This window comes from Hyaena hyaena, unplaced genomic scaffold (genome assembly GCF_003009895.1).
Source record: "Hyaena hyaena isolate Hyena2069 unplaced genomic scaffold, ASM300989v1 scaffold_351, whole genome shotgun sequence".
NCBI classification, from domain to species: Eukaryota; Metazoa; Chordata; class Mammalia; order Carnivora; family Hyaenidae; genus Hyaena; species Hyaena hyaena.
The window spans coordinates 985,801-998,570 of NW_024080983.1; positions in this window are offsets into that span (position 1 = coordinate 985,801).

The window sequence follows — 12,770 nt, forward strand, 5'->3', positions numbered from 1 at the left end:
AGCAGGGGAGGGTCAGAGAGAGAGGGAGTCACAGACTGAAACAGGCTCCAGGCTCTGAGCTGGCAGTCAGCACAGAGGCCGACGCGGGGCTTGAACCCACGAACCGCGAGATCATGACCTAAGCGAAAGTCGGACGCTTAACCAACTAAGCCACCCAGGCGCCCCTCTCATTATGTTTTTAATCTCTACACTGTTCATTGTTAAATTCCTAATGCTTTCTTTTATTTCTGCCAACTTTTTTATTTGTTCCTTTGAGTAGTCTTGTGTGAGATATTTGCCTATTTTCAGGAGAATAACTTCGAGTGTGTTGATTTACTGATCTAACCAGAAAATTCTTTTATATTTAATAAGTTCCTGTAATTTGTATCATTCTCTTTATTCTGTTTACTTTTTTAAAATTTTTTAATGTTTTATTTATTTTTGAGACTGAGACAGAGCATGAGCATGGGAGGGACAGAGAGAGAGGGAGACACAGAATCTGAAGCAGGATCCAGGCTCTGAGCTGTCAGCGTAGAGCCCGATGCGGGGCTCAAACTCACGAACTGCAAGATCATGACCTGAGCTACCCGGGTGCCCCTGCTTTGCTCATTTTTGAATTGCGGTGCTTTTCTTGTCATTTGATCACCACTAAATCATAATTTCTATTAGGTTTTTTCATTGACTCATGAGTTATTAAAAATTATACATTTTATTATCAAATATATGAGAAAATGATATTGGCCCCCCCTTGCTATTTACTTCATTTTATTTAATTTTGTTGTAATCACAAAATGCGATCTGCATGGTATCAATCCTTTAGTGTTTAGGCTTCTTTTGCAGCCTAGTTCAAGGTGATTTTTCGGTAAATAATCCATGTCCACTTGAAAAAGATGTACAGTAAAACCTTGGATTGCAAGTAACTTGTTCTGAGAGTGCTCCACAAGATGAGTAAACATTTCTAATAAACTTTAACTTGATAAACAAGCCATGTCTTACAATATGAGTAGCACATGACACAGACTGTCACATCATCACAACTGAGCCAATGGTTGTTTTTTTAACTTTTTTTAATGTTTATTTTTGAGAGACAGAGACAGAGAGCAAGCAGGGGAAGGGCAGAGAGAGAGATGGAGACATAGAATTTGAAGCAGGCTCCAGGCTTTGAGCTGTCAGCACAGAGCATGATGCGGAACTTGAGCTCACAAACCATGAGATCATGACCTGAGCCAAAGTTGGATGCTTAACCAACTGGGCCACCAGGTGCCCCTGAGCCAATGGTTCTTGAAATTCACTTTGATATACAAGTGCTTTGGATTAGAGACATTTTTCCAGAACAAATTATGTTCACAGACCAAGGTTTTACTGTGTTTCCTATTTGTTGGGGGAAGTACTTTCTGTCTATCCATCCATTGAGCTTGCTTATTGAGTTGATTATGTTACAGGTATTCATATTACTTTTTCCATTTTATTTATTGATGTCATGTTTGTTCTTTTTCAAAAAATTACTCTCCAGTTCATTCATTATGACTTCTGGACTTTCTTTTACCTTTTCATCATTGTAGACATACTTGTAGTCTTTTCCAGATCATTCCGTTATCTGCATTTCTTGGTTTGCTAAATCTGTAGTTTTTTATATTAGCTGGCTCTTGCTCATGGAGGCTGGTTTCATGATATGAGTTGTATTTTTTTAATGTGGCTAATCCCCATTTTAAAGTTGCTTTATTTGGTTTTGGCTTGTTTTTCTCATTGAATTTTACGTGGCATAGTTTGCAAAAAATGCCCATACAAAGTGGTTTTGTATTTCCCTTTGAGGGGGCTCCCATAAAGATTTTAATGGCTCTTTTCCCATTTTTATTTTATTTTAAGAACTTGTAGGGTTAACCCACATGAGCAGCATAAGGAAGAACCCACGTCTATACGTGACACACACCTGGGATTTCTCACAAGTGATTTTTCTATTTCTTTGCATGCCAGATGAGGAAGCAGACAGAGGTTGAGTTTCCTTGCTGCTCTCAAGGCTAGCTGGGGACATTTTTCCAATCCTTTTTTAAAAAAAATTTTTACTGAAGGGGCACCTGGGTGAGTCGGTTGGTTGAACATCCAACTCTTGATCTTGCCTCAGGTCATGATCTCACGATTTGTGAGCTCAAGCCCCACATCGGGCTCTGCACTATGAACGTGGAGCCTGCCTGGGATCCTCTCTCTCCCTCTCTCTTGGCTTCTCCATCTTTCAGTCAAAGTAAATAGATAAACTTAAAAAAAAAATGTAAGCCATAAAAAATAAAAATTAAATAAAATTAAATAAAAAGCTTTTACTGAAACATAATGTATATATAGAAAAGGACACTTTTAACTATACAGCTTGAAAAACTTTTACAAACTTTCACCTATGTAATAAGTACCTTCATCATCATCATCATCATCATCATCATCATCATCATAACAGGGGGCTCCTGGGTGGCTCAGTTGGTTAAGCGTCCGACCCCGGCTCAGGTCATGATCTCACAGTTCGTGGGTTTGAGCCCCGCATCGGGCTCTGCGCCGACAGCTAGCTCAGAGCCTGGAACCTGTTTCAGATTCTGTATCTCCCTCTCTCTCTGATCTTCCCCTGCGCTCGCTCGCTCTCTCTCTCTCTCTCTCAGAAATAAAAATAATAATAATAATAACAGAATAGACTATTACATCCATCCTAGAAGCCCCACCATCTACCTTTTCATTCACTGTCTTCTCACCACCAAGGTTAACCACTATCCTGACTTCTAACAGCGTAGATTAAATGTGTCTGATTTTGTACTTTATTTAAATGGAGACATATATACATACTCCTCTGTGCCTGACTTGTTTTCTCTTGACATTATGTTTCTGAGATTCCCTTATGTTAAATTTTTTAAGTTTATTTATTTTTGAAAGAGAGAGAGAGAGAGAGAAGTGGCAGAGGAAGGGCAGAGAGAGAGACAGAGACACAGAATCCGAAGTAGGCTCTAGGCTCCGAGCTGTCAGCACAGAGTCCGACACAGAGCTCAAACTATGAACTGTGGGATCATGACCTGAGCAAAAGTCTGACACTTAACCAACTAAGCCACTCAGGCGCCCGTAAGATTCCCTTATGTTGTTGCATGTAGTTGGATTTCGTCAGTGCTCACCACTGCATTGCCCTTCATTGTGTGATGATACTACAATTCGTCCATCCCACTGTTGATGGTCATTAGGGTAATTTCTGATCTGGAGCATGTCTTCTTACAAACATGCCGTTTTAAGAGGCAGGTTTGCTCTCCAGAAGTCTCATTCCAGCCCCCTTGCCTTCTCCACCCTGGTCCCAGGCATCCCTATCCTGGTGGGAGACCATAAAATGACAGGTTACAGTCTACAGTCCCTGCCCAGGCTTTAATTTTTCTCTTCATTTCTGGTAATTGGGTTTGAAGTCAGCTCACTCTGTTTTTGTATAATAAAACATATAATAAATTTTATACCCTAAAATATATAACACATAAAAATTATTAAATATACATTATATATAACGTACAAACAGCTCATATATAACATGTTTTTCTAGATTATTTATTGTTATTAAATTTTTATATTTATCATTATTAATCATATATATATGTGAATATAACTTTAGAACTGTATTTGGTCCAAAATATGTGTTTGTCAGGAGATCTGGGGCCTATCCATATTTGCTTAGTCTTCTGTGGGCGCCATTTATTTTCAGGACACCAAGCTGCCTGAAGCCATCCCTGACTCTTTCCCGACCAAGCAGATATGCGGGCTCTCACCCCCTTACTCTCATAGCAGCACAAAACTTCTCTTACACTAGCAATCCCACCCCCGCAGTCATCCTTGCGTATACCCTTTCCTCACTGGATTGGGAATTCCTCAAAGAAGAAAACTGTGAATTCGTTTCCCCAGCACTTACAGTAGTAAGGATTGAAAATTGGCACCTCGATGGTACACAAACTGAAAAGACAACCCAAATTTGTCTCTATCATGCTTTATTTTCCTCCAGCTTTCCCGGGGAAAGTTTTGGAGAGCGTTCTTCCAACAAAAGAAATAGAGGGAAGTCGGAACACCCTTGGGTATACACGTCAGCACACCTGTTATAAACGTGAGTGCAAACGTGCCTTCACTTGACAAGTGTCTGAAAAACAGAAACCCGGCCATTGGCATAAGACTCCCATATCAATATGCTACTGTCAAGGCCCAATACCGTCTGGGGTATGGCCAGACAGTGACGTAGAAACCCCAGCAATTAATTGGTGAATTTCATAAATAAGTTCGGCCAAGTGATGAATTTATGTCAACATTTCTACTTTTGCTTTGAAAGCAGTGGTCACGTCAATTCTCTGCTGTGTAGACAAACCTTAGCAGAAAAGCCATGACTCTGTTTGGCACAAGAGGAAGAGTAGTTATCTAAATAAGATGCTGTCTACAGTAGCATCCTTTTACATCCCTCACAATAAAATCTTAGGGCCATTAGAGCAATGTGGTTACTCAGCCATACTGCGTTGATGCTCTAAAATCAAGTATTATGTAAAACAAATAAAATCAGGAAATCTGTATATATCAGAAACCTGTATATATCAGCACCATGTTCCAGCAGTGCTAGCAAGCTAAAGCAAATAAACCACATCTCCCTTTCAAAAATTGAAACCACCATGCAAACCGTAATTCTGTACCTTCCCCCATTAACTCATAGCTCATTAACTCCATAGTTCATGACAGGTGAATGTTATTTCATCTTTTACCACCATAAAGAATGATCATAAGGCAGGTATCAGCAATGCTGATGCAGATACTAACAATAGTGGTCATGAACTTAACACAATAATACCTTTAAGGGAAAGCAGACATTTCCCTAAGGGATGCTCAGAGTCAAATAAACACGGGAGCCTGAAGGCACTATTACTCAGTTACCAGCACTGTTACCGTTAGAGGACAGGCCTTTCAGAAGAGCAAATAGAAATTCTTCCAAGGTATCTCTGTATACAGTTGGGAAGGGAGATGCTTACGTGACCCACAGGACCTGAAGCTAAGCCCTCTGAGGGCAGGGACCGTGTTTGCCATGGTTGCCACTGCCCCCCAGCACCCAGGACACGTGCCTCGTGTATGGTAGGCATTCAGGATGTGATGAATGAATTTGAGAGGGAAGTCTTTCCAGAATGATTAGAGATTGAACAAGGAAACGATGAGCACAATTCACAGCTGCTCTCACAACCAAGGGCATAAAATAGCTGTGGGATGAAAGAGAATTTGGATTTTCAAACAGGAAATGCTCCTTTTTACCCACTCTGTTGCAGTTATAAAGCCCTTCATTGTCTAGTATCTCAAAGGTCCCTGCCGGAGATCCGAGGGGGTCGGGGCCGATGTTCTCATCACCTTTAGTTTACAGGTGACCAGCAACAGTAAGAGCATGGACATGCCTCGTTGGGAATGCTAAAACCAAAAGAATGGTTTCAGTACTAAGTGTAAGCCCACGTATGCCACCGGTGCTCCTGAGAGCATGTGTTCTTTCTGCGGGTCTCTTCAGCATGCCCTCCCAACCCCCTAAGACTAACGGCCTGGAAAGTAAGTTGTAGAAAGCCACACCTAGCATTGCCTCCTTCCTATGCACCTTCCCAGGACAGAGTTTAGAGGATGTTCAATTACAATCATCGCAGTGAAATCTTGGAGGCAGACATGTTAGTGACGGACGGCTCTCTGATGGCATTAATGGCGAGCTGAGCAGAGCAAAGGGCAGAGGTCACCCTCCTGGTGATCGGTGAAAAGAGAGACAGGAAAGCCCCTGCCATAAGGGAGAATAAGCAAACGCCTGACAACTACCATATTTGAATCCATCATTCTCTCGTTTTTAGAATTTTCTGATTTAAAATTTCAATAAGCCTCTTCTGCCTCCGCAACATATTTCTGCTTCTCATATTTGCCAAGAAAGTTTTCCTAAACTTGCACTCCAGAAATATCCAGGTTAAGTTCATCATTTTCTTCTAGCTCCTAAAAAGGACGGGAAATAAGTGTGGTTGGCTCCTGTGAGGTCACCTCGACTAACGCGGGCACCGCCACTCTATGCAAGAGTTTCCTTCTCGGTGCACTTGAGATGCCACTGCGACAGACTGTGTCAGCCCTCAGCATCTGTGACCTACTCTTACTGGCCCTGCAGACATGAATGATTCCCATAGTAAACATATTTTAGGCTCAAGCTGGGACCCTTGTTGAAAAAGTGTCTGCTGGCGTAATATTGGACACCATATTACACCCCAAAACACAAATTGGTTCCCGCGTAGATGCGTGGCCATCAGTCGCAAAGGGGCCCTCCAGCACTGCCTAGGAGGCCTTCCACATCGCTCTGATCAACATTCCCACTCTCCACGAACAGCAACACAGTTTATCGACCCCCCTCCCACTTATCACTCTCCCTCTCACAGATGATCTGACCTGCTCCTTACAGAGAAACTACAAGTCACCGGATGGGAATGTTCTTATCTCTGTGCTGCCAAACACAGATTCACACCTAATCCGTGCTCTGTTTCCATCACCTGTACCATTATAGGAGTCACTTCTCCCACCTAGGACCAGTTTCTCCACCATTGTGAGAGTCCCCTCGTTTCCAGCAGCCCTCAGCTTGCACTAGTAATCACCCTGCTCTGTTTTGTATATTCAATCTCTCCCATTAGGTCAAATCATGCTCAAGCCTCCATCATTCAAAAAGATAATAAAAGCTTCAATGAACCAACCCCACACTACTTTCTGATCTCTATCCTATCTCTTCTCCTTCCATAACCAAATCTCTTAGAAGAGTTCTTTGTACTCATGATCTGTCTACATTTTTTCACCTCCCATTCATTCCTGATTCACTCGATCGGGTTTTCGGTGACATCGCAATTAAAGTCACTGAAGACGGTCATGTTGCTAAAGCAAAGGGGCAGTTATCAGTTTCTTACCTTACTCTGTTTCGACAACACGTAATATCGTTGCTCATTTCTCTTCCTTTTGAAACACTCTCTTCAAAGAGAGGGAAGCAAACCACAAGAGGCTCTTCAATAAAGAGAACAAACTGAGGGCTGAGGGAGGGATGGGGGATGGGCTAGATGGGGGATGAGTACTAAGGAAGGCACTTGCGATGAGCACTGGCTGTTGTACATAAGTGATGAATCCATTGAATTCTACTCCTGAAACCAACATTGCACTGTATGGTAACTACAATTTAAATATTAAAAATTAAAAAAAAATAAAAAACCTGAAACACTCTTCTCTTGGATAACATCATACATTATTTTTCTTCTTTCCCTCCCTGTTTTTCCTCCATTTCTGTGACAGATGTGTCCTCCTCTACTTGGTCATTAAAGATCGGAGTACATCGTGACTTGGTTCAAAGCTAACATCTTTCCTCATTGCCAAGTGGAGTCACCCATGCTCAAGGCTTCAGTCATCACCTCTGTAGAAATGGCTCCTAGTTTTCCATCTCCAAAGTATACTTGTTTGCCAAGTATCAGCTCTGTATTTCAAATTCTTTACTTGAAAATTTTCCCGAATGTCTCAAAGGAACCTGAGAATCAGTATTTCTAAAATTGAGCTCATGGGCCTTTTACCCAAAACTTCATCTTTTTCTGCTGTTTTGTGTCTCAGTTAAGAGCACCACCATCCATCCTGTTAGGTAAGCCGGAAATTCAGGCCCTGTCCTTGTGATCTCATCCCCTAATCCGATATTTGGTGATCATCAATTCCTGTTTATTTCACCTCTAAATGGGATCCACCCACCACTCCCTGTCTCCAATACCACTCCAGTTGAAATGCCACCATAATTCACCCAAACTATTGCAACGACTTCCCAACTGCAGCTACTCTGGTTCTCCTCCAAACCACTGTCTTCCTGCAGCTAGGGTCATCGTTAAAAAAAAAAAAAAAAAAAAGCAAAACATATTTTTTTACTCCCTTGCTTAAAACTTCTCAATGACTTCTCTTTGCTTTTGGGATAAAGAAAAACAAAAGTCCTAATATAAATATATTCTATATGGCCTGACCCTACCTTCATTCTTGTATCACACTCACCGCTACTCCCCACTCCAACAACACTGGCATTCTTTCACTTACTGTTTCCTCTCATCTCGGGCTCTGTTTCCACTGCCCCCTTGGACTAGGATATCATTCCCCTCTGTTTACCTGGTTATACTTCAAAAAAAATTTTTTAACATTTATTCAGCTTTGAGAGACAGAGCACGAGCAAGGGAGGGACAGAGAAAGAGGGAGACACAGAATCTGAAGCAGGCTCCAGGCTCTGAGCTGTCAGCACAGAGCCTGATGTGGGGCTCGAGCTCACAAACCCTGAGATCATGACCTGAGCCGAAGTCGGACGCTTCACCGACTGAGCCATCCAGGTGCCCCTAGCTCATTATACTTCATACCTCAGATCCATCATCTCTTCTTCAGAAAATCCTCTCCCTATTTCTAAGATCCATCTTCTGTAGTACTTGTCCCAGCCAACATTTTACATTTCTTTTTTATGATTATTGTTTAATGCCTCTCTCCATCCATAGGACTATAGGCTCTAAGACGCTATAAAACATAGGCATGTTGCCTATCTTGCTGACAATTGAATTCCCAGTACTTTGCTCAGTACTCTGCATATAGTAGACACTCAAAAAATATTTATTGAATCAACCATTAGATAAATCAGAATCATACATAAGGTAAGGGGAGAGAGCTGAATTACCATAAATCTTGATTAAAATAACACATCAAAATATCGTCAAAATAGATGTATCTTTGCTTGACAAGAGGCAAAGACAGTCCCATGCTGAGTAGACACTATGTATGACTTGACGTTAATAACTAGGAAGTTCCAGCAATAGATGCCTGCCATCGTACTAATACTTTAATTAATTCATGGTGATATGTATTTTTATAAATTATTTACTGTGAACTTAACCGACTGAGCCACCCAGGCACCCTCATTTACTGTGAACTTTAAGTTGTTTGTAGGTTTATTGCTAAATACATTCCCTACAAAATCCGATTTGATTTTGACTTCTCCTACTGAATATTATTTTGGTTCCTGAGGTTTTCCTTTTGTTACAGTCTCATTTCATTTAAGTCTCTTTTAGCTCATTACCAAAAAAAAAAAAAAAAAAAAGTAAATGAATTCTTTCTTTTCATATGTTAAATTTCTTTCAGGAAAAAGATTTTTTTGAAAGCTTTCCTACTTTTCCCGTCTCCTCTTCTGTTGCAGGATTTGTCATAGGTTCTGTGTTATTTTTCCATATCCTTGAGTTTGAATTAGTTAATAGTAACAATAATAATAACAGTAGCAGTTACAATAATATTAATAGCTGCCATTAATCAAATGCATTGGATATAACTGGAACAACGTGGCATAATTTATATGCATTATTTCATTCAATCCTAACAACAAAATTATGAGGGAGAAAAATGTTGTTATCATTGTACAGGGAAGAAAACAGAGGCTCAAATAGGCAAGACATGTTGCCTAAGGAAACAATTAAAATAGTAAAAATCAGGGGCACCTGGGTGGCTCAGTTGGTTGGGCATCCGACTTTGGCTCAGGTCATGATCTCATGGTTCATGAGTTCGAGCCCCATGTCGGGCTCTGTGCAGACAGCTCAGAGCCTGGAACCTGCTTTGGATTCTGTTGTCTCCCTCTCTCTCTGCCCCTCCCTCACTCACATTCTGCCTCTGTCTCCATCAAAGAGAAAACATTTAAAAATAAATTAATTAAATACAATAAAATAGTAAAAACCAGCCAACCTTCCCTGCCACTCGGACAAATCATCTCTAAAGGATGTTAAGACCATTCCAAACATGTCTGTCCTTCACTTGAGAATTTTGGGTGTCTTGAGGGCTTTCTAAATGTTCTGTGAGCTGTAATTATATTTAGGCTTCCTTTTTAACATAAAATAGGTCTAACTTGCAAGAGGAGAAAACCTGGCTAATGACTGCCCTTTCATTTGTGAATATATTGCATGGTTTTCTAGATCGCAGAATGTTTCTTGTGTAAGGCATTACTCATGGATGGTTTAACTTTTCCACTCCATGGAAACAAAAAAGAAATTTAATCTATGGATCAATCTCTTAAGGACAACCTTATAAACTTTATTTCATGGCAGATCGAGGAGAATATCCATTACCATACATCATAGCTATAGCACATGAGGCAAGGATTGACTTAGAAAAAAAAAGTAGATATAATTTGATTATAATGTTATTGAGCTGCAAAAAGGGTTTGGACTTCCTGTTTCTATAATGATAAAACATTTATATATACTTTTTGGATTTTGTTTTCTTGACATTTTTGAAGGTGATCACTCTGGTGGATGAGTATTCTGGAAGGTCTTGAAGATGCCTTTAAAAATATGAATCCAGTCTATTTTTAATGACAATGTACAGTCCAAACCAATACCTCGAAATTATAGTTTCAAAATTGTTGCAGGTAAAAAAGGATTTTCACGTCCTTGCCTTCTTCTTGACTGTGGTCTTTAGTATTGCTAAATTGCTATTGTATTTTTAGTAATGCAGTTTCCCCTGACATGCATAATGTAAATAATTTGATCAATATTTTTCTAAAATAAATTACCTTAAAGGATAGCACTCTCTACTCTGCCAACAGGTATGTCTAAATTCTGACAAAGTTCTAAAATCAATAAATAGGAAGCTATTTGTAAAACGGATTTAAGTCTCTCTGCCCCAAATTGCATATGACTTTGCCATTCCTAAATTATCCTAAACTCAGGACATAAAAGTATATTCCTCATTACATTTATCTACTAAAGTGACCTTTCAGAGACAGGGAAAAGACTACTGAGTAAACGTTTCTCATGAGCCTTTCACATGTCAACCTTTTGACATATTATCAAGTCAAAATGATATGATTTACCAGAAGAAACACAGGAGGCCCAGTTAAACCATTAAATGTGAATTTCAGAGAAACAACGAATATTTTTTTTTCAGATCAGTATGTCCCATGCGATATTTGAGACACACTTATACTAAAAACATCTTCCGATGTTTATCCAGAACTCAAATATCGTATGGGATCCTGTATTTTTGTCGATTCTGGCAACCTCGTCTGCAGCTCGTGGGTACAGCTACTCCTCTACTGTCCTGTTGCTTGTTCTCTTTCATTTCACTGTGGGTTTCAGACCTAAGCCTTCCACTCTTCACTTCTCATTTTGTACACACAATGGCTTCTACTACAAATCTTTATGCTTGCATCTCTTAAATTGATATTTCTCCTTTCTTAAGGGAAACCCTAACCTCACATTCTAAGTGTCTACAGGCTGCCCCTGTTTGAGTATCTCACCTCCATTTCAAATCTAAAATATCAAACATGAAGCATATACGATTAGCCTCCACAATGTGTCCTCCAACCCACTGCTCCAAGGGGCACCGCCATTCTCCTGGGCCACAAGGCTTTTGGGGAAGCATTTGTCTGAGAGGCTCCTTCCCCTGGCCCATCGTCTCCAACTAGCTACTTAGACTTGCCGGTCCCTCCTTCGTAAGGGTTATCATTTTCTGCATTGCCGCTGTCATTAAATCATCTCCCAGTTCTCCTTATAATGTGCCAAGAAACCAGTTTCTCTTTGGACAATCTTCTTTTAGGGAGAACTACTAGCCTAGAACATTTAATGTAGGCATTGAATTGGGAGAGGAGCTAGTGTGCTAGAAATTGAGAAAAAAGTAAACATAGCATAGAAAAGAAAAACATAGCATATCCATGAAAAGAAGCAATGTGGGGTGCCTGGGTGGCTCAGATGATTGAGCGTCTGGCTTCGGCCCAAGGCATGATCTCACGGTTCGTGGGTTAGAGCCCCGCATCGGGCTCTGTGCTGACAGCTAGCTCAGAGCCTGGAGCCTGTCTTCGGATTCTGTGTCTCCCTCTCTCTCTGACCCTCCCCTGCTCACGCTGTCTCTCTCTCTCTCTAAAATAAATAAAACATTAAAATTTAAAGAAAAGAAAGAAAAGAAGCAATGCACAATTACATAGATGGAAAATCGTTATTATTATCAGCATTAACCACTAAACACGGATACATATAGTGTGGAGGATGTGTTAAATACCTACCACTGTTACGTAAGGCAATGAGAAAATGGAAGTATATCCCATCCCACTTGTATTGGTCTAGATCCTTCTCTTCCTTTGGAATTCTGCTCAAAACCTTTTGCATTTAATCGCTCTTACGGTTCCACATCGATGTACACGCAACTGTACACCAGAACAGATATTTGAACGGGAGAGTGTCACTGGTGTCAATGTCTGCAGTTTAAGTACAAAGGCCTTTTGCCTCAGCTACGCACATTTCATTTGTCTATAGTTTTAGCTAAACTGGACCTATTGGCTTTCATTCGAATGCATGCACATTCTTGAAGTTCAGAGGCGTGCCTCTCCTCCAGTGTGAATTCAAGCCATCACGGCCTTCGACAAATTGTCTGTGAATGTGTCATGTATTACTTTTGTGAAGTGAGTGAAGGCTTCTGTACTTCAGTGGTTTTAGGTGGAGGGAAAGACTAGTTAGACAGAAAGTGCTGCTTGAAAGTTAATTCCCTGCTGAAGTCAGAAATCCTTTCCTCTTTGTTTCTCGTCTTCTAACATCAAACATGTCCCCAATCAGATTAACTAGGGGGGATAAAACGAAACAATCCCTATGGCAAGTGCTGCCTGCCCTACTGTGGGGTTATTCGTTAAATAATCCATGTGCAATGCAGGTACAACTGGAATATCAATTTCCTCCATTCTAGGTACCCGCCACCCCGGGTTAGCATCGCCCACTGTTGCCAGGGTACTC